This window comes from Eriocheir sinensis, chromosome 49 (assembly GCF_024679095.1).
Source record: "Eriocheir sinensis breed Jianghai 21 chromosome 49, ASM2467909v1, whole genome shotgun sequence".
Taxonomy (NCBI): domain Eukaryota; kingdom Metazoa; phylum Arthropoda; class Malacostraca; order Decapoda; family Varunidae; genus Eriocheir; species Eriocheir sinensis.
In genome coordinates, this window is record NC_066557.1 from 6,748,128 (window position 1) to 6,771,963 (window position 23,836).

At 41.3% G+C, this 23,836-nt stretch overlaps 1 protein-coding gene across 2 annotated transcripts in view; it reads right to left on the minus strand.

The window, feature by feature from the left end:
- Positions 1 to 3,114: 3,114 nt before the first annotated feature.
- The window catches only part of LOC126981772 (terminal nucleotidyltransferase 5C-like), a 117,012-nt gene continuing 96,290 nt past the window's right edge, over positions 3,115 to 23,836 (minus strand). For both annotated transcript variants that reach the window (XM_050833299.1, XM_050833300.1), the window contains one exon: positions 3,115 to 11,852. The gene's annotated coding sequence lies outside the window, so the exon portion shown is untranslated. The remainder of the gene's footprint in view (positions 11,853 to 23,836) is intronic.

Here is a 23,836-nt window from a genome sequence, read left to right on the forward strand (position 1 = left end):
ACTTAATATTCCTCTTCTCTATCTATTTTCTTTTTATCCTGCTTCCCTTATTGCTCCTTTCTTCCTCCATATTTTTTTTTTCTCTCCTTCATACCTCCATTCTTCTCTTCTTCCTTCTCTTCCCTCCCATTTTTCCTCTCTTTCTCATCTATCTTTATCCCTCCGTTTGTTCCTCTTTTTTAACTTTTCTCCTTCCTCTCTTTTACTCTTTTTGCATTATTTTTTATCCATTTTCTTTTCCCTCGCTTTTATTTATTGTATCCATCTCTCCATCTTTTTTTTTTTAGCTCCATTCTATTTTTATTTCTCTACTTTATCTCTTTTTCCTCCCTCTCTCTCTGTTATGCTTTTATTTATATTTAGTTAGTTGTTTTTCTTCCTTCTTTCCTTCCCTTTCTCTTCCTTCGTTTCTTTTGTCAATCCTTCACGTTTCTTCTTCTCCCTCAATTACTATATTTTACTTCATTCTTCCTTTTTTTTCTATGGTTTTTCTTTCATATTTATTTTTCTATGGTTTTTCTTTCATATTTATTTTTCTATGTTTTTTCTTTCATATTTATTTTTCTTTCCTTCCTTCCTTCTTTTAGTTCATTCCACTTCCCCCTTTTCATCAATCTTCCTTACTTACTTTCCTTACCTTGATTTTCCCTTCGTCTTCCAATCTTTCTCTTCTTTCTTTCGTTCGCTCTGTCTTCTTCTCTTCCCTTCTCCTTAATCTTCAAAACTCACTATGTTATCCCTCCTTTCTTTCTTCTTTCTTCCAACCTCACGTCCTCCATAACAAAATAGCAATTAAAGTGTCAATAACAAGAGCCAATAGGTTATCTTTAAGCTGAGTCTGGTACCGGTTAAGCTTCATCTTGATTACGCCGTTCAGTTTGTGTTCCCTTTTTACAGAAAGGATGTACACCCTCTTACAAGCTTTCCCTTCCTCGACCATTCATTTGAGATCAGTTCCATTACTATCACACAGACACCGTTACATGTGAGCCTTCTATGAACCACTTTTATGTGTTAATGACTACACTCAGCACATTTCCGACGCTTACTAACTCTCATATTACAAGCTCTCCCTTCCTCGACCATTCATTTGAGATCAGTTCCAATACTATCACACAGGCGCCGTTCCATATGAGTTTTTTTATGAACCGCTTTCGCGTGTTAATGACTACAATAAACACATTAATTTCCGATGTTTGCTAACGCTCATATTACAAGCTCTCCCTTCCTCGACCATTCATTTGAGATCGGCACCAACACTATCACACAGACGCCGTTACATATGAGCCTTCTATGAACCACTTTTTATGGATACACTCAACACATTAATTTCCAATATGTTTACTAACTCTCATATTACAAGCTCTCCCTTCCTCGACCATTCCGTTGCGATCATTTCCAACACAATCACTCAGCCAGACAACGTTCCAATATGACCAGTATGAGCCACTTTTATGGTTTAATGGTTACCTCCAACACATTAATTTTATCACTTATAGGAACATTAATGCTCACCCCAATATTACAAGCTCTTCCTTACTTGACCATTCCCTTGCGACCATTTCCAACACTATCACTCAGCCAGACAACGATCCAATATGAGCTTTCTCTGAACCACTTATACGTGTTAATTAATGACTACACTCGCCACATTAATTTCCGACGCTTACTAACGCTCATATTACAAGCTCTCCCTTTCTCGACCATTCCCTTGCGACCATTTCCAATACTATCACTCAGCCAGACCACGTTCCTGTATGAGCTTTCTATAACCACTTTTGTGTTGATGGCTTCTCCGCACTCATCATCTCTCTCTTAGTAACAATAATACTGACGCTCATATCACAAGCTCCCCCCCTCTCTTCCCCCCCCCCCCCTAGACCACTCCTTCGAGATCAGTTCCAACACTATCACTCAGCCAGACGCCGCTCCTTATGAACTTTACATGAACGCCTTTTTTGTTACTGGCTAGACTCAACATATTAAATGTCTTAAGTGTGGTCATGAACAGGCTGACTGACTGACTGGGTGGACTGACTGACTGCTTGACTGACTGGCCGGCTGCATGACTGGCTGGCTGACTGACTGGCCGGCTGACTGAATGACTGGCTGACTGACTGGTTGGTTGGTTGAGTGACTGACTTGCTGGCTGGTTTACTGACTGCCAGGCTGACTGACTGGCCGGCTACTTGACTGACAGACTGGCCGGCTGCTTGACTGACTGACTGGCCGGCTGCTTGACTGACTGACTGGCCGGCTGCTTGACTGACTGACTGGCCGGCTGCTTGACTGACTGACTGGCCGGCTGCTTGACTGACTGACTGGCCGGCTGCTTGACTGACTGACTGGCCGGCTGCTTGACTGACTGACTGGCCGGCTGCTTGACTGACTGACTGGCCGGCTGCTTGCGTTCTCTACTCTCAAATATCTGTGAGCATAATTTCACACTCCATTCTTCCTTCTCTTCCACTCCTCCTTTTTCCATCACTTGTTTTTTCTCTCGGACACATAAAAAAATGGCAAAGGAATGGAGAAAATAAATATATAAGGGAAAAACAATCAATAAAAAACCCCAAAGACTGCAAGACAGCAAAGAGATAAAAGAAAATACGAAAATAAGAGAATACAATAGTAGTAGTAGTAGTAGTAGTAGTAGTAGTAGTAGTAGTAGTAGTAATAAAATAATATCGGCACTAACACTAATAAGCATAAAAGGGCACAAATCAAACACGGTATTTCTATTTTGAAGATTTTGTCTGTTTTTATTTATTTCTTTGTATTTTTTTATAATAATTATAGTAATGTCTGGCGAGGATGCGGCGGCGGCGGGGCGGTCCGGGCAGAGGCGTGGACGTACAAACCAACGAACAAACAAGCCAACCAACGGAAAATAATAATAATAATAATAATAATAATAATAATAATAATAATAATAATAATAATAATTGCTATATGATTATGTACAGAGAATTATTTTTCCCATTCTCGTAATCATGTTTTTTTATGTTGCTTTCCTTGTGTGTGTGTGTGTGTGTGTGTGTGTGTGTGTGTGTGTGTGTGTGTGTGTGTGTGTAGGTTTTATCGATGCTCTTAGAAAATGTATAAGGGATTAACGTGTGTGTGTGTGTGTGTGTGTGTGTGTGTGTATGTGTGTGTGTGTGTGTTTGACTGAGTATATAGCGAAATCACCTTAAACTGAGATGAAAACAAACACGAAACCAAATCATCGAAATCATCATTGTGGTCATCATCATCATCATCATCAATCGTCTTACAATCAGCGTAACACAAAGTCATAATAACAATGATTAATAAAGTGTCATTATTAACACAACCTTTCTTTCCGCCACACACCCTAATAGTAGTAGTAATAGTAGTAGTAATAGTAGTAGTAGTAGTAGTAGTAGTAGTAGTAGTAGTAGTAGTAGTAGTAGTAGTAGTAGTAGTAGTAGTAGTAGTAGTAGTAGTAGTAAGAAAAGTAAGATAAATTAAAGAAAGTGTTGATTGAGGTGAAATAAACAATGCGTGATGGAGAGAGAATGAAAGTACAGAAGAGACAAGAAAGTTAATAGAGAGAAAAGACCCAAAATAAAAGATCGAAGGTGAAGAAAGAAACAAATAAAATAAACAAACTATAAACAAACGAGACAGGCAAGGATCGAACCCAGAAAGAAAGAAACAAACAAAAAAAAATGAAGTAAGTAAGTTAATCGTGGAGAATGCCAAGGAAAGGAAACAAATGAAAAGATAAGAAAATAAAAATACCAAAAGTTAAGACGAAATAGAAAAAAAAAAATAAGAGCAATCCATCAAAAAAAAAAAAAGTTAGATGAAAAAGAAAAAATTAAGATACAGCAAGAAAGAAATAGAGATACACGAAATCAAGGCGAGTTAATTGTTTAATCAAGTAATACACGGACAGGTAATATATCACCGGTGTGTTCAATCAACCAGGTGAGGAACAGGAAAAATAATAAGTTAGGAAGCAATTTATGATAAGTCAGTAGTTTATTAAGGTGAGAGAAGGATAGGTATTCAATCACAGATGTTCATTATGAAATCGAAACAAGTGTGTGAGAGAGATGAGGAAAAGAAGAAGAAGAAGAAGAAGGGGAGAGAGAGAGAGAGAGAGAGAGAGAGAGAGAGAGAGAGACCGTACACACCCTTCCCCAAACAAATAAAACAGCTGGTCGTCATCGTCGTCACTACCTTTGCGCCTCTACCCTACATGCCCTCAAAAGTGGTCAAGCAAAAATATATATGAGAAATCTTCTACATACACAAGTTTTATTTATTTTTATACATATTTTTTTTATTCATTTCTTTGTATACCATTAGCATTGTAATCTCCATTTTTTTTTCCATTCCTCAAAAAAAAAAAAAAAAAAAAGGTGTACACACAGTTATGGATTATGCTAACCAAGTTATATATGTAATCATCATTACTCTTATTATTATTATTATTATTATTATCATTATTATTATACATAAGTGATGCATCTCTCTTCAAACCACGTTCAACTTGTATAATAGTCTGCTTCGTATAGTCATTCATTATGTTCGCTATTCTAGACATCATGTGTGTGGCTGGTTTAGGGGACCGGAACTCACTCGTGGCAAAATCGACCCCATGATAACGTACTCCAAGGAATAGTCGTGGCAGCCGCAGCAGCTGTCATAGTAGTGGTGATGGTAGTACTATTAATCGACCTTACCACGAGTATGATGCGGTACAAGTTACTATTTTACGCTAGCTTTCATTGTCCTGAGCAGGCCGTGGAAGAAAATATGATGATATGGCCGAGAAAATGAAACTATCGGAAAAATGTAAAAATTGAAACAAGTGTGAAAGAAATAAGACATCGTCAAGTTCCCCCTTTTTCATTCCTTCCTACTCCGTTTTCAATTTCCAGACAGCGCATAAAAAACGGGGTGAGAGTTGCTTGATTTTCACGTCCCGTTTTCTTTGATGCAGCATGAAGTGATAGAAAACGGGGAAAGGTTTTGAGGTTCATGGGAGGTCTTATACTTATTTGTTTGCTATATTCTACTTTCTGAATCATTGTGGGAACTGTGTGTACGTGTGAGCCTCTAGACTGTGTACGCATCGACACACACACACACACACACACACACACACACACACACACACACACACACAAACACACACACACACAGCCTATTCTGTACGTACGAACACACTTCCTCAATTTTTGGTCCCATTTTTTCGGATACAGTGAAAATAACGCAAACATCAAATCCATTACACCTTCAGTAAGACTCATTTATACACGATTAATACACTTTTTTTTTATTTATTTTATATCCCCATTTTTCTTCTTCAAGCTGAGCAAAGAGTGAATGAACCCAAAACAACCGTGAACAGAAAAAATAATAAATATACTACCTACCACCTATGTATGCATGAATACGTACACACACTAACCCATATGTACACACACACACACACACACACACACACACACACACACACACACACACACACATTCTAATCACCTTTCCCTCAAAAAGTTTCATGTAATTTTTAGAAATATCTGAAATATCTGGCTCGGTTTTGGGGGCGTTATTGTTATTATTATTATTATTATTATTATTATTATTATTATTATTATTATTATTATTATTATTATTATATTCATTAGCGCAATAAATTTATCGCATTTAGACAAAATTACAAATAACAAAGATGACCATATTAGAAATAGTAGTTGTAGAAGTATGTGGTAGTGGTAGTAGATATAATAACAGTAATAATAATAATAATAATAATAATAATAATAATAATAATAATAATAATAATAATAATAATAAAGGACTTTCCTACACACAGGGACGCAAACGATCAATAAAGAAAGTTATGAATAAATAAATCAAGGAGCGGACAATGAATGCATATCCTATGAATCATCATTACTCATTACCACCGACGGGAACTTCATTAGAACGCGGATTGCATAGCTAAGACGTATCACACACACACACACACACACACACACACACACACACACACACACACACACACACACACACACACACACTTTTCATCTTTGTGCTTCGTTTGAATTTGAAGAAAAAATCATCACAAAAAAACTTAAACCTGATCAAGTTTTTCATCCCTTACTCCGTTTTCTTTCAAGCGGAGACTGAGCTCCGTGACCAATACACACACAACTATACAGAGCGGTTCAGGAATTCTAAACCACTTTTTATCTACCCAAAGACAGGTATTTGGGGAACTATAAACACTTCAGAATATAAGAAAATTAAATCTATAACCTTATTTTTCTTTTACCTCTACCCAAAGACAAGTTTATATGTCTATTACAACTCTTCAAAATATAATCAGACAAATGTCCAGCCATCTATAAACCACATTACGTTTTCTATCTTTACCCAGAGACAACTTTTACAGGTCTATTTAACACGTTTTCAAAATAGTATGAGACACAGGGACAAAAGAAAAAAAGTGTACCTATATTTACAAAGAAAAGTGTACCTATATATATACTATTTACAAGTAATATCACAATTTACCCAAGTTTCCCCATTTCGTAAAGAGAAAACGGTGAACCAACTCGTATCCCGTTTTCTTTCAATCAAGGAAAATGGCGCCCATGGAGGAATATATATATTGTGTGAAAAAAAGACTGCATTGCTTAAACACTAATCGAGATACAAGAAAATACAGCAACAGTAGTAGGTGTTGGTAGTAGTGATAGTAGCAGCAGCAGCAGTAGTAGTAGTACTAGTAGCATTTTTGAACTTGTTTTTATACACCTATTGTATAAAGTTTCTTTTTTTACCACACAATTATCTTTTTTTTACATCATCTTTACTGTAGGTTATGTCCGCAGGTTTGTACGCACCTCTCCAATTTGTACTCATATCACGGCAACAAAAATCTTATTCCGAAGAAAAAAAATCAAAAACTGAACCGAGGCACAAAACTGAACTTTGTCAAGATTAAATTGATTACTCAATCTCTATTTAGACATAAGCTCGGCACAATATCCGAGTGTTTTTTTTTCTCAATTTTCCGAGAAAATGAGACCAAGCATAATATTGAAACTTTGTCGAGATAAAGTTGAACAATCGATCTTTACTTGGACAAAGTTTCATTAAAAAACTTGGTCTCATTTTCCAGAACAATTCTTTTCATTTATTTCATACGTCATCTAAATTTTCCAGAGTAAAGTTTTCTCCAGATATGAGCATTGGTAGGAACTGATGGATGCGTACTAACTGGCAAACACAACATCACTGTCAAAGGGGCGAGAGAGATGAAAAAAATCTACATCACACTCATTGAAACACTTTGTACCTTTGTCAGGAGGGCGCCCGCAAAGCCACGGGGCCCTTGGACTTCGCTCAGGCAGAGAACCAACCGCTCAGTCATCCGTTGTCCCCTCTACTCTTACGTGTAGAGAAAACGGGATGCTTAATTCATGAGAAAACGCAGCGTGAATAAAAAAATTGAATTGTGGGGGGGAAACTTCACTGAACTGTAAGAAAGGATGAGGAAACGAGGAGGATACAAGGGAAAATCAGGAGGAAGACGAACAGGAAGATGAAAGGAGGAGGAGGAGGAATATTGCCCCTACAGTTCGGGTCAAATCCGTACACAGAAAACTTGTAAGAAAACCAGAAAAGTGAAAACAAGGAAAACAAAAATGGAAATCCAGGTGTTTTTGTGACTTGGTGAGGTGAATTTTCGTGTTCCTAATGGGCCCCACGGTGGCCAGGTGAACGGCTCGTTAGCTTGACCAGGCGGCCCCAGGTGTGTCTCCCCGTTAACTACTTCCTGATACTCGCGATTATACACACACACACACACGTGAGCAAAAGCAAGGTCAGTGGAGTAGTTAAGGGAGTAGTGGTAGTTTTGTTGTGATGTAAGTGACGAGATTTTGTAGTAGAAGTAGTGGCAAACCAGGTATTGGCTATATAAGGTTGTTTGTCTTCCAGTACAGACCCAGCAGTGGATAAGAGGTAAAAGAGCCCAGGTAAGGTTCATCAATTAACCGGTACAGGTGAGACGGAACAGGTAGACGCCTAGTGGACAGGTAGTCTAGTCCTAATTACAGGTGTGACTGCACGTGACATGACAACCAGGTATGTGACAACCCATGCTCAACAATGCTCAGGTGACCAACCAAATAGTGCCCCGGTTAACAGTACGACAGTTAACCAGTGATCGCCTAGTACCCGCTGACAGGTAGGGAACAAGTTAACCTCATCAATCACCTGGTTAATCACAAAGGTAAGCAGAGCACTAAGTATCATCAGTGAGTGTTAACAGTACAAGATTAATGGTACATAGGAATAGTTAACCAGTGGGGGAATAGCACGTGATGGCAGGTGGGTAGTTAGTTAACCTGGCTATTGAACTTGTATCAGATTGTCAACACGTGGGTAGTACAAGGTGGTTCAATTAGTGGTACAAGGCTGTAGGAATTGGGAGTACAAGTTATCCTGATCACTCAACTAACACCAGATTAACCACAGCGGTAATTAAGTGATGAGGTATTAGTAAGGGTTAAAGGTGTTTGGAGTACTAATAATCCCACTGGCCACATATCTGATACCCTATTAGCCACTCAGGTAGGACTATTAACCCAAGACCAGGTAACATTCACAAAAACAAAGGTATTTAGTGCAGTAATTAACCAACTGACCTCATCACCAGTCCAAGATTCACCACTCAGGTAGAACTATTAACCAGGTAACATTCACAAGGGCAGAGGTATTTAGTGCAGTAATTAACCCACTGACCACATGACCAGTACCAGATTAACCACACGAGTGAACACATTATTAGTTAGCCTACAAGTCACCTCTTAACCAGTACGAGGGATAACACGGTACTATCTGAAACACCTGAATTAACCGGTACAAGATTACAGGTACGTGAACACTGATTGGAGCACAGGTGTGAATGAGGTGAACACTAACCCAGCAATTAACCAACGCTACCTGGAAAATTACAAGTGCCAGGACACAGACCACTCAGTTAACCGGTTCAGAGTGACATTTACAAAGATTACCCGGTGCCAATACATAGACCATTCAATTATCCGGTCCAGAGTCATCTAACATTCGATAATCCGGACCCAGAACACAACTGAAGCTCGTTTAACCGGTTTACCACTATATACACTCAATTAACCGGAGCAAGTGCACAATTCAAGCTCGTTTAACCGGATCCGTTATACACTTCAGAGACTATCCCAACATTTACATTCCATTAACCGGACCCTGGATACAGCTGAAGCTCGTTTAACCGGACAAACATGAGATTTATCCGGATTCAAAACATTTCAACCTCAATTAACCGGACTACCACAATATTTACATTAATTTAACCGGACTCTTTAAACAATGGCATCCCTTTAACCGAAGTAGCATCACAAATACGACTCGATTAACCGGATCGTCCTAGCTGACACCCGATTGGCTAAACACAAACTTCCTCCACCAATCGCCACCCGGGAACAAGGGGATTGGGTTGTTGTGCCCACGAACACCACAACCACTCCACCAATCACAGGATTCTACCAACTCGATCTCATCCAATCAGAACAGAGTATTTTGAACACGTACATAACTCGTTCATTTCTTGTTTTGGGGCGAGAAAATCACATTATTATCAGAGAGAGAGAGAGAGAGAGAGAGAGAGAGAGAGAGAGAGAGAGAGAGAAATGGTGGTTGGTTGGCACTAAAACTTCTAAATTCTTGTAAATTATCGAACTGAACACACACACACACACACACACACACACACACACACATCATGTTAACTTGTGTGCGTGTACGTATGTAGCCATGAATACATGTATGCAGGTGTATGTAAGCCATCACACACACACACACACACACACACACACACACACACACACACACACACACACACACACACACACACACACACACTTTCCTAAATCTGCGCCATTACCCGCCACAGGTGTCTCATCTTTGAAGTATTATCTCTCACGGTTTTTGGAAGATGAGTAACTTGTGTCATTATTAACACTAGCATTTTCATTATTTCAAAACGAACTCCGTCACCTTTTCACTTTCTTGATTTTGACTTTCTCTTCTTTTTTTTTTACTTTCCTTATTTTTTTTTTTTTTTGAGGAGGAAGAGGAAGAGGAGAAATTGGAGGACGAAGACGGTGTTTTTTTTTTTTGTCCTTTTTCTTGCCTCTATTTTCTGCTTTTCGTGTAAACTGAATAGGAAAGAGGAGGAGGAGGAGGAGGAGGAAAAGTATGTGTGTGTGTGTGTGTGTGTGTGTGTGTGTGTATATATGTGTGTGTGTGTGCGTGTGTGTGTGTGTGTGTGAGACCAAACAAGAAACACACATACACACACACACGACCTGGATAGACAGTCGAGAAACCAAACATAATTGTGGGCGAACGCAGCGGAGAGTAACAGTGCCACTTTCATTCAGCAGATGGCGCGCTAGTCTGTCTGGGTGTTCGGGGGGGTGGGGGGGGGGCAAGAGGGGGGGGGGAAGGATAGGGAGGTTCCGGGAGACTGATTTTCCTGTGATGTGCATTATTTGATTTCTTCCTCCTCTATTATTACCATTTGTTGTAGTAATAGTAGTAGTAGTAGTAGTAGTAGTAGTAGTAATAGTAGTAGTGGTAGTAGTAGTAGTAGTAGTCATTGTATTTCTCTTCTCCGTTTAGTGTGTTCCAGTACTAATTTCTATTCTTCATTTTTTTCTTCTATTTCTTATCTTCATCTTCTAACATCCTCTTGGTTCTCTTTCTTTCCTCATTGTCTTTTCTTTTCTTCCCACTCTTTTTTTTTCGTTTTTCTTTTATATCTTCCTATCTTGATCTATTGGCTTCTCCCTTTCTTCTAACATCCTCTTCGTTTTCTTTCTTTCCTCATTGTCTTTTCTTTTCTTCCCCTCTTCTTTTTTTCTCGTTTTCTTCATTTTGTTTTGTTTTTCCCGTTATTCTTTTATTTCTTCCTATCTTGATCTATTGCCTTCCCTTTTCTTCTAACATCCTCTAGTGTTTTTCCTTTCTTCCTTCATTGTCTTCTTTTCTTCATTCTTCTTTATTTCAGGTTCTCTTAGTAATTTAGTTTTTTCCTTTGCAAATTTATCTCTTCCTTTTCCTCCTCCTCTTCTATTCTTATTGCTATGACATCAATTTTTCATTTTCCTCCTTCCTCTTTTCCCTCATTAATCATCAGTCTTCATCCTCCTCCTCCTCCTCCTCATTTTCTATTTCTGACTCATCCCTCCTCCTTTATTTTTATTCTTTTCCTCTTCATTAAATTCTCGAGTATTCTATATATGACTCGAATACGTCTTCCGCCTCTTCCTCTTCCTTCTCTTCCATTTTTTTTTTGTTGGGCCTTCTCTTTTTCTTCTTTCTCTTCCTCTTCTTCCTCAGTCTACTTTTTGCTCTCCCCAGCATAACCAAAAATAAACTCTTCCTCTTTCTCCTCCTCGTCTTCCTCTTCCTCACTAAGCCCTTTCCTCTTTTCTCTCAATCTTCCAAAAGCCGCAAAGATATATTCTCTCACCTAACCAAACCAACCACCATAACCTCCTCTTCTTCTTCTTCCTCCTCCTCCTCCTCCTCTTTCTCCTCATAAACATCTGGTATCTCTCTCTCTCCCCCTCTTCTCTCTTACTCCTATAAATACACACGAAAAATAATAATGGCAATAAATTTAAATACTTCCTTAAATTTTCTTCCTATTAAACCTTCTTCCTTTTCTGATCCGTGTCCCGTTTTCCGTGACGAGGGGGCGACGTTTCCCGTTTTCTTTTTGTGTTCTCTTCAAGGGGTGACTGCGTTGTTCTCACCTGAAACAAAAGGAAATTTAGAGATAAAAACAGATATGCGGGTACACCCACACCCACACCCACACACTCATGCAAAGTAACGAGCATCCCAGCTGTTATATCTACCCAACACACACACACACACACACACACACACACCATCAGTACACTTTCACCGCCTGTCTCCCAGCTGTGTAAGTCTTCTCCAGCTGACGGACACACACACACACACACACACACACACACACACACACACACACGCTTTAATTATACTTTTATTATTCTAAGAAAGTTGCATGTTTTGCCCTCTCTCTCTCTCTCTCTCTCTCTCTCTCTCTCATATGCACTAAATCATATAAAAAGACAATGACATCAGAGACAATATACTTCAAGGAGGAGAATATGAAGACAAGCGTGGGAATAAAAAATAAAAAAAGGCATAAGAAAATGAGAGAGAGAGAGAGAGAGAGAGAGAGAGAGAGAGAGAGAGAGAGAGAGAGAGAGAGAGAGAGAGAGAGAGAGAGAGAGAGAGAGAGAGGCGTAATGAAATAAAGACAATGGAAAACACACACACACACACACACACACACACACACACACACACACACACACACACACACACACACACACACAAGCACGCAAAAGAGCTAACGGGTATATTGAGCTATTAATGTGGAGTCCAGACAGACAGACAAACACAGACATGAGGGAGGAGGAGGAGGAGGAAGAGGTGAAGGAGGAGGAGGAGGTGGAGGAGGAGGAGGGAGAATAAGGGGCCTATGTGGAAGGTCGCGTAACTGTGTGTATGTTTGTATGTATGTGTATGTACGTGTGTGTGTGTGTGTGTGTGTGTGTGTGTGTGTGTATGGACAAGGTCGCCCGCCGTTCTCTCTCTCTCTCTCTCTCTCTCTCTCTCTCTCTCTCTCTCTCTCTCTCTCTCTTAGTTGCAAGCCTTTCTCTTCCCTTCTCTTCTCTCCCTTCCTTTCCTCCCTCTCTTCTATCCCTTCCCTTCTCTTCCCCTTCCATTTCTTCCCTTCTCCCTCCCATTCCGTTTTTTCCTCCGTTCTTCCCTATCTTCACTTCCTTCCCTCCCCTTCCTCCCTCCCTTCCTTTCCTCCCTTTTCTTCTTCCCATTCCCTTCGTTTTCCTCCTTCTCTTCTCTCCCTTCCCTTTACTTCCCCTTCTCTTCTCTTCTCCCTCCCATTCCGTTTTTTCCTCCGTTCTCTTTTCTATCTTCGCTCACTTCCATTCCCTTCCTCCCTCCCTTCTCTTCCTCTCTCCCTTCTCTTCCTCCCTCCCTCTCTCCCTTCTCTTCCTCCCTTCACGTCTAGAAAGTTTCCTCCACTAAGGTCGGCGCCTCTACACAAGGTCAAGAAGTTCCCCCTTCCCTTCCTCTCTTCACTCCCCCCCCTCCCCTCTCTCTCTCCCTCCACCACTCCTCCCTTCTCTCTCCCTCATTCCCTCCCATCTCTCCACCTCCACCTAAGCTCCTCCCTTCTCCATCTTTCCACCAAACCTCCACCACTCCCTCCCTTTCTCTCCACCCCTCCTTCCTCTCTTCTATTTCCATCTCTTCTTTTACCTCCCCTTCTCCCTTCTCTCTCCACTCCTCTCACTCACCTCTCCACCTTCCCTTCCCTTCCCTCCCTCCAAAACAACCACCACCATCACCACCGCAAGCGAATAAGGTCACATTCTCTCTCTCTCTCTCTCTCTCTCTCTCTCTCTCTCTCTCTCTCTCTCTCTCGTGTATTAATATTTGTCTAATTTTACTTTCGTTATAATTGTGTCAATTTTATTTTGCATTTATTTATCTATATTTTGTTTCATCATTATTATTTGTGTTTATTTATTTGTTTGTTTGTTGTTATTATTTTTTGTTGTCGTAATGCCAAACGCCTTTCGACCTTCACCCCGTACAAACCGTTCCTTCACTGTACATTCTCTCTCTCTCTCTCTCTCTCTCTCTCTCTCTGAAGTCTATAATAATCTTGCAGTATTTTTACACGTATTATTGAATTTCTTTGGTGAGTGAGTGAGTGTGTGTGTGTGTGTGTGTGTGTGTGTGTGTGTGTGTGTGTGTGTGTGTGTGTGTGTGTGTGTGAGAGAGAGAGAGAGAGAGAGAGAGAGAGAGAGAGAGAGAGAGAGAGAGAGAGAGAGAGAGAGAGAGGATGGCTTGACTCGAGAAGCCAAGGCAAACTACTCCACATTCTCTCTCTCTCTCTCTCTCTCTCTCTCTCTCTCTCTCTCTCTCTCTCTCTCTCTCATGTAAAGTCCCTTCCAATATCGCCATAGCGAGTGTGTGTGTGTGTGTGTGTGTGTGTGTGTGTGTGTGTGTGTGTGTGTGTGTGTGTGTGTGTGTGTGTGTGTGTGTGTGTGTACATGGGCGACGAGCGGTAAAGGAAAAAAAAAGGAGTGACGTCATGTTTTAAAGTCTCTCTCTCTCTCTCTCTCTCTCTCTCTCTCTCTCTCTCTCTCTGGAGAGAGAGAGAGAGAGAGAGAGAGAGAGAGAGAGAGAGAGAGAGAGAGAGAGAGAGAGAGAGAGAGAGAGAGAGAGAGAGAGAGAGAGAGAGAGAGAGAGAGAGAGAGAGAGAGAGAGAGAGAGGGGGGGGGGGGTTTACCGTGTATACTGGAAAGTGAAAATGAGGTTAACCCGCTGGCTGGTGTCAAGGTTAACGTACATGCGCACACACGCACGTACACGCACGTACACACACAGGTACTCAGACACACTCAAGACCGTACACACACACACACACACACACACACACACACACACACACAGATATACAAACAAACATACACGCTGAGGTAACGTCTCCACACACACACACATGAAGTAAACTTTGGTATTTCATTACCATGTTCAAGCCTGCCCGAGAGAGAGAGAGAGAGAGAGAGAGAGAGAGAGAGAGAGAGAGAGAGAGAGAGAGAGAGAGAGAGAGAGTGTAATCCCTTATAAATCTTGTGGATGGAGGGAGGGAGGGAAAGGGGAGTTAGGGAGATAGGAATAAGGAGAGAAGGAGGTAGGGAAAAAGTTAGGGAAGGAGAGCAAACGAAACAGGGAATAGGAAAGAAAAAGATTAAAGGGAGAAAGGGAAGAAGGGAGGAAGAAAGGGAAGGAGGGAAGAAGAGGAAAAGAGGGAGGGAAGAGAAAGGGAGGGAGAAGAAAAGGAGGGAGGGAAGAAGGGAGGAAGAGAGGGAAGGAGGGAAGAAGAGGAAGAAAGGGAGGAAGAGAAGAAAGGGAGGGAAGAGAAAGGGAGAAAGGGAAGAAGGGAAAGTCAGATGAAAGGAAGGGACAGAGTAGAGAAAAATTAGAGGAATTAAGGAGGAATTGAAGGAAAGGGTCAGAAGGCGAAAGAAGGAAGGGAGATGGAAGAATAAATGGTAGAAAGGAAAAAGAAAGCGAGAAGGGAAAGAAGAAGAGAACGAAAGAGGGAAAGAAAAAAAATGTATTGAAGGAAAATGAGGAGGTAAGATTGGAGGGATGGAGGGAAGGAGGGAGGGAGGGAACTATTGTGTAACTCAACATAATTCAGGCCAACGATACGTACACACACACACACACACACACTCACACACACACACACATACACACACACACACACACACGCAACTTTCAAAAGCAAATCCAGATCAAAACAAACTCTCTCTCTCTCTCTCTCTCTCTCTCTCTCTCTCTCTCTCTCTCTCTCTCTCTCTCTCTCTCTCATCGACGTAATGGTAACAATGACCTATGACGAACAATAACGAATAATAATTATGCAAAAAAAAAAAAAAAAAAAAGAATGAGGAAAATTGACACAAAAGTGGTAGTAGTAGTAGTAATAGTAGTAATAGTAGTAATAGTAGCAATAGTAGCAATAGTAGTAGTAGTAGTAGTAATAGTAGTAGTAGTAGTAGTAGTAGTAGTAGTAGTAGTAGTAGTAGTAGTAGTAGTAGTAGTAGTAGTAGTAGTAGTAACAATAGTAATGATAAGGCTGCCACAAACAATATAAAAAACGGAAGGAAAAAAATAAGAAAGAAGGAAAATGTAACTATTACCTAATACAACAAAAACTACTGATACCACTACTACTACTACTACTACTACAACCACTATCAATACTACTTTTTAATACTCTTTCTATTATTAACACTACGACTAATACTAAACATACTACCACCAGCTTCAGAACGACAAAAACAACTACAACTACCTACTACCACTACTACTACTACTACTACTGCTACCCTCACATCAGTTATATAATGTACGGTACTAACAAAAAAGTGGTTGGCTAGGTAAGGAGAGGCGGGAAGGGACAGGAAGGGAGAGAAGAGAGAGAGAGAGTAGGGTAGGGTAGGGATGGTTGATGAGGTAATAGCCATAATTGAGAGAGAGAGAGAGAGAGAGAGAGAGAGAGAGAGAGAGAGAGAGAGAGAGAGAGAGAGCGGATGTCGGGCAGATAAGACAAAACCAGCCCTCGGAATATAAACAATGATAATGATAATAATAATAATAATAAAAACAAATAACAGTAAAAACATTAATAAAAACAATAATAAAAATAACAAAACTCACTAAAAAGGACAAAAAGAGGAGCGGGAGGGAAGGGGAGGAGGAAGAGGAAGAGGAGGAGGAGGAGGAGGAGATGAAGAAAGACAAAGAGGATTAGAGGGTAGAGGAGGATGAACAGGATGATACGAGAAAGGAGGAGGAGGAGGAGGAGGAGGAAACATGGAAGAGCAGGCAACAGTAAGCATGTTTTCAAAGAGCGAGACTGTCTACATTTATCTTTTTGTCATTTTTTTTTTATCAGGGTATGGGTACGCACGTGCGGTAAGGTGTTCCCTCAACCTCGCGTGTCCAGCCCCCCCCCCCCCTCCCCCCTCCTGACGTAACGAACTAACGGTCAATGCGGTTCCTAAATGAGACGGCCGTGTACGCTTTTAACTAACTCTGCAGGAAGGTTACTGAAGTGGCGGATGAGTCGGTTCGAGAAATCACTCCTTGCACTGCTTGACTATATTCTAAGGTAGCAGCGGGGATCATGTTTCTTAATGGTCCCTCTAAGCGAGAAAAATGAGAAAAAAAAATCACCCCTCACACAAACCATTTCATAATATATAGGGAAGCATTTGTGATCAGACTATGCATCATCTATTTTCGGGGGTTGATATCATGGCACAAATTTGGCCCGTCGCTGCTACACGGTAAAGCCACAAATTTGGCCCGTCGCTGCTACCGGGTTAAGGAGCAGGCGTCAGAGTAGATAGGTAGATAAATAAGTAAATAGACTCATTCCTCTTACCCTTCTCTCCCCCCTACCCCCCACCAGGTAATAGATAGGTAGATAGATAAGTAGATAGACTTATTCCTCTTACCCCTCTCCCCCCTATCCCCCACCAGGTAACATCAACAACTCTTTAATGAACCTGCGCACCTGCATTGAGATCCTACGTGAGAACCAGTCGACCGGTGGAAGCAAGAAGGTGCCGTACAGAGACTCCAAGCCGACACACTACTTCAAAACAACTCAATAACGTCCAGTAGTCATCGGCGGTGGTGGACTGGCTCAGGTATTACAGGACCTTCATCGAATTCCTGACGTAGCGGTTCATTCTTTTCCAACGCGAGGAGACTGTCAAATTATCCCTTCATTTCGAGCCCAACTTAACATATTTGACACGCTTTTTTTCGTAATTTGATGCATAACAAGGAAAAGAAGAAAGTGAGGAAGGGAAGAAGGGAAAGTCAGAGGAAAGGAAGAGACAGAGAAGAGGAGAATTAGGCAGAGGAAAGTAAGGAGTTGAAGGAAAGGGTAAGATCGCGAAAGGAGGAAGGGAAGAAGGGAAAGTCAGAGGAAAGGAAGAGACAGAGAAGAGGAGAATTAGGCAGAGGAAAGAGAGGAGGAATTGAAGGAAAGTGTAAGATCGCGAAAAAAGGAAGGGAGATGGAAAGTGTAGTTTTAATGACCCTGGGTGCTAGTATGACCCTTCCTCTGTATCAACAACCCAAGAAAACACTTAAGAGAATCCAACTGATCTCCTAATCGGCCTTTGAAAGTGGTTGATGTAAGAGGCGGGGGCGTCTGAAAATACCATCCCGAGTCACCCGCGTAGTTGTTCATGCGGCCGTGCCCTTAACAATCCTATCATGAGACGAGGAGGAAAGTGGAGGGAAAGGGGGAGGAAAGAAGGAGAAACGGAGGAAAGTTTTTCGGGTAGTAGGTTACTAGTGGTGCGATGGCTGGAGGAGGAGGAGGAGGAGCGTGGAGGTAACTGGCACTTTCCTCCACCACATATACGTTGCTCAGTTACTTCAAGGACAACCACCAACACGACCACCACCACCACCACCTCCTCCTCCCACCTCCACTTCCACTACCACCATTGCTGCCTAACTCCTCTAGTCTTTCACCACCACCACTACTACTACTACTACTACTACTACTACTACTACTACTATTGCTGCTGCTACTACTACTACTACTACTACTACTATTGTTGCTGCTACTACTACTACTACTACCTCCTCATCTTAATCTACCACAATTACTTTTTTTAACGCCTCCTCCTCCTCCTCTCAGTTGGAAGGTGGAGAAGCAACAGGCTTACATAGAAGAGGAGAGGAGGAGGAGGAGGAGGATGGGGTCATAATGTTACAATCTCCTCTTCTTTATCATCAGTATCAACATCATCATCATCATCACCCTCCTCCTCCTCCTCCTTCTCCTCCTCCTCTTCCTCCAGCTTGTAGATCCAGCTTTTGAACGAGTTTGGTGTGAGGAGGAGGAGGAGGAGGAAGAGGAGGAGGAGGAGGTGTCTGGTGTGTACATGAGACCCGTTTGTGGAGGGAGGGAAGGAAGGAGGGAGGGAAGGAGGGAAGGGAGGGAGGGACATGCCTTGAAGGGATTGAAGAGGCAAGAGGGAGGGAGGGAGGGGAGAAGGGAAGGGAGGTAAGGGAAGGGCAGGGACGGTAGAGGGGGAGGGAGGGAGGGTAAATTGGTGGATTGATTGGAGGGAAAAAAAGAAAAAGGTGAAGGAGGAGAAGGAAGAGGACGAAGAAAAAAAAAAGGAGAAAGTGAAAGGAGGAGGAGAAGGAAAGAGGAGGGAAGAAGATGGAGGAGGAAGGATAGGACAGAAAATTAAGGAAAAAAAAATGCGAGAAAGGAAGGAAGAGGAAGAAAGGACAAAGAAAGGGAGGAAGGAAGAAAGAAAGAAGGAAGAAGGGAAGGAAGAAAAGGAGAAAGGAAGAAGGAAGGAAGAAGGAAGGAGGGAAGGAAGAAAGGAGGGGGAGGAGCAAGAGGTGGAGGAAAGGAACGGCGAAAATGTAGGTTGAACTGAGAGAGAGAGAGAGAGAGAGAGAGAGAGAGAGAGAGAGAGAGAGAGAGAGAGAGAGAGAGAGAGAGAGAGAGGTAAAGAAAACAAACAGTGGAGGGAACGAACAATATGTGAAAGGGGAGAAGAGGGAAGAACTGTCCCTCTCTCTCAAAGGAGATTAAAAAAGTACCAAATGGGGAAAATTGGAAAGAAAAATGGATTATGAGAGAGAGAGAGAGAGAGAGAGAGAGAGAGAGAGAGAGAGAGAGAGAGAGAGAGAGAGAGAGAGAGAGAGAGAGAGAGAGAGAGAGAGAGAGAGAGAGAGAGGAGAGAAACTCGTTCGACCACTTTTACTACACTTACACTACTACCACTCCTACTATTATTACCATCACTACTACTACTACTACTACCACTACTACTACACCTACTACCACCACTATTACGACTACCACCACCACCACCTCTACTACAACTACTACCACTACCCCCACTACTACTGCTGTAGCTACACTTACTACTACTACTACTACTACTACTACTACTACTACCACCACCACCATTAGGATATTGCAACGTTGCTATCAATGTTTACGGTGAACTTCAACTTTACTGATTACGAGAGAGAGAGAGAGAGAGAGAGAGAGAGAGAGAGAGAGAGAGAGAGAGAGAGAGAGAGAGAGAGAGAGAGAGAGAGAGAGAGAGAGAGACCAAAATAGTAAACTTATCTACCTCATTTCCCTCCAGGTATTTCGAAATTACTTCTCTCTCTCTCTCTCTCTCTCTCTCACCTAAGCAGCAAGTTTAATGACCACGAGCTTGTTCAGCGGAGAGAAGTGGGGCAAGGCCGAGAGAGAGAGAGAGAGAGAGAGAGAGAGAGAGAGAGAGAGAGAGAGAGAGAGAGAGAGAGAGAGAGAGAGAGAGAGAGAGAGAGAGAGAGAGAGAGAGAGAGAGAGAAAGAAAGAAAGAAAGAAAGAAAGAAAGAAAGAAAGAAAGAAAGAAAGAAAGAGAAAAATAAAGAAATAAAGAGAGAGAGAGAGAGAGAGAGAGAGAGAGAGAGAGAGAGAGAGAGAGAGAGAGAGAGAGACGTACACGGGCTTCTCTTGACGTCATGAGAGGATTCTTCATCCTCGGTTCAATTAATCTCCTCCTCCTCCTTCTCCTCCTCCTCCAACTCAGCTTTTTCTTGTTTACACTTCCCAGGCCTGGTTTTCCTTCCTTCCAACTCCTCTTCCTCCATCCATATAAAGCTCCCTTCCTTTCTCCTCTTCCTCCTCCTCATTCTTCATCCCACACAAATACTTTTCATTCCTCCTCCTCCTCCTCTTCTTCCTTTGACACTCCTCCTCAGACACATCGCCACAACGCCTCTTCTTCAGGTGTCATCCCGCCTCAAATAATCGATAAAGCAAGCGATGTCATTATTTTTAGTGACAAACAATATTTTTCTTTACTTTTGTTTCGGGTTTGGATTCACTCACTCACTTCTTCACCTCTCTCTCTCTGATGAAGACCACAAGAATTCAACGTTATTCACAAGTCTAAACAAATAAAATAATGAAAAAGAATAAATGCAATAAAATGTTAAGACAAATTTATAAGGTAAATATAGATAAAGATATATATGAAAATATTTAAACATACGAGATAAAACAAATATATGATAAAACAAAGACGAAATAAATGAAAATAAAATCATACAAAATATTATAGAAATGAAAAAAAATGTAATAGCTGAATAAAATAAAGAAATAATTGACTAAATATATAATCAAGAAAATACGTATAAGTAAGTTTTTTCCTTTGACTAATAAGAAAGTTAATAATAATAATAATAATAATAATAATAATAATAATAATAATAATAATAATAATAATAATAAATAAATAAATAAATAAAGTAAACATCGAATAACAGCATAAAAGAGAAAATCCGCAGACATGTAAACAAACAAATTCGCTTCCGGTTTTCTTCGTTAATTGGAGTAAAATGGAAAACGGGAAAAGGTTAGTGCACGGGTGGCAGAGTTTTCCTTCCGACCGCAAGATGGCGCTGAATGTAGGTTTTCACTGCTCTCTCTCTCTCTCTCTCTCTCTCTCTCTCTCTCTCTACGAATATGGGAGAAAGCTAGAATTTGCATATTATCAATGGTTTCAACGCCTGCTTACAAATTGTTCCACTCACACACACACACACACACACACACACACACACACACACCTTCATTGTACCTAAACGCAAACATACGAGAAAATTATTATTATTTTTATTTTTATTATTATTATTATTAGTAGTAGTAGTAGCAGTAGCAGTAGTAGTAGTAGTAGTAGTATCAGGGGTAATAGTAGTAGTAGTAGTAACAAAAGTAGTAGTAGTAGTAGTAGTAGTAGTAGTAGTAGTAGTAGTAGTATGGAGGTAGTAGTAATGAATAAACTTTTTCCTTCCCCCTTCTCTCATTCTTTTCTCATGCTTCTTTTTTTTTAACGAATTTCTTCTTGCACTTTTTCCCTCCCTCTCCTCCTCCTCCTCCTCTCTTCAATGAAAGTCTCCTTGTGTGGTTAAGCCCATCTGGAACCGTCACACTTTCCTATGTACACACACACACACACACACACACACACACACACACACACACACACACACACACACACACACACACACACACCTTCATTTCCTTCCTTTTCTATTTATGTTTCCTTCCTCCATTTTAACCTTCCTAACACACACACACACACACACACACACACACACACACACACACACACACACACACACAAGATAACAGCCTTAGAAACACGTACACAGACAGACAGACGCATATCGAGTAATCGCACACAAATAAAAAAAAATAAAACCTGGTAAGATTGTCGCTATAGAAACACACACACACACACACACACTCACACGCACGGGGCTTACTAAACATCACTACTACGAAGGAAGTTTCAAAATATACGCAAAAAATAAGTAATCTCTGCAATACGATCGTTCTTCTGTGTAATTACGAGCAAGATTTCCGTTCTTTGGTGCAGGAACGAGGCGCCGGATATCCTCAAACGCCGATTTTTATATCCACGTCACGGTTTTCGCTTTGTCAGTCAGTGGGTCACTCAGTCAGTCAGTCAGTCAGTCAGCCAGTAGTCAGCAGGCCAGTAAGTTAGGAAATCAGTAAGTCAGCAAATCAGTAAGTCGCCAAATCAGTCAGCAAATTCGTAAGTCAGCAAAACGTCAGCCGGTCAGTAAATCAGCTAGCCAGTCAGTCAGGAAGTCGGTCAGTTAGTCAGTCAGACAGTCAGTCAGCTAGTTATTCAGGCAGTCAGTAAGTAGTCAGCGTGTCATCAGTCAATCAGCGAGTCAGTCATTTAGTCAGCAAGTCTTTCATTAATCCATTGCGTATATTGTCAGGTAAGAAAGTTGTTCATTCATTCAGGTTTTCATTCATCATTTTTTTCATTCATTCATTCCCGCCTCGAGTCAGGTAGCATTAGTCACAATCAGCCAGCGAGTCAAACAACCTGTCATTAGATAAGCCACTTCTTGATCCAGTTATTTGATCCTCCAGACAATCATTCAATCACTCAGCCATTTGGTCAATCCCTAGCAACTCAGTAATAAGAGGCTGTATCTGTAGTGTCTGTCGTGGGTGGTGATGAAACAGCTGGTGGTTAAAGTCAGTCAGTCAACCACTCTGCCAGTCAGTCAGTCATTCAGTCAGGTAACCATTCAGTGTCAACCAGTTATCCATCATTCAACCAGTCAGTCTACTCATCCAGCCAGCCGTATTAGTTAACCACTCAACCGTCACCCGGCCAGTCAAGTCAGCCAGTCACCGCACACACCGTCCGCGCAGTAAGGGTGTCATCAGGTCAGCATCGATCGACTACTGTGACGGACGGTTCCTTGTGTGTGGCGGTGCTAAGTCACGGAGTCGGGGGCTGGGGGGTGGGGGGGGGCGACAAAGGGTTAGGGAGGGAGTGGGGGGTGACGTACTGAGGGTGGGGGGGGGTCGTGTCACAGTCAGGAAGGAGGAGAGGAGAGTACTATCGGGGCGGGGTCACGGGGTCAGTGTTTCATTCAGTGCTTCGGAAACGTATCAGAGGTTTACACAGCGCGAGTTTGTGTTACTAGTGTTTTCAGTCTTGTTAAGTGTTGCAGTGTTTCGTTCAGTGTTTCGGAGATGTTGCAAAGAGTTTCAGAGATGTTATAAAGAGTTTCAGAGACGTAACAAGGAGTTTCAGAGATGTTACAAAGAGTTTCAGAGATGTTATAAAGAGTTTCAGAGACGTTACAAGGAGTTTCAGAGACGTTACAAGGAGTTTCAGAGACGTAACAAGGAGTTTCAGAGATGTTACAAAGAGTTTCAGAAATGTTACAAAGAGTTTCAAAGACGTTAAAAAGATTCAGAGATGTTGCAAAGAGTTTCAGAGTACGTTTTCTTTTTTTTTTTGTAGTTTCATAAATGCTTCAGTTCTCCAGAGTATATTTCAGAGATGGTACAAAAGTGTTTCAGCGCGAGCGTTTGTTAGTGTTTCATAAATGCTCAAGTCTTCCAAAGGGTTGAGGCGTGCTTTTAGAGCGTGTTTGAGAGATGTTGCTAAGTGTTTCAGAGTGTGGGTGTGTTTCAATGTGGGTGTGTGTTTCAGTGTAGGTGTGTGTTTCAGTGTGTGGGTGTGTTTCAGTGGGTGGGTGTTTCAGTGTG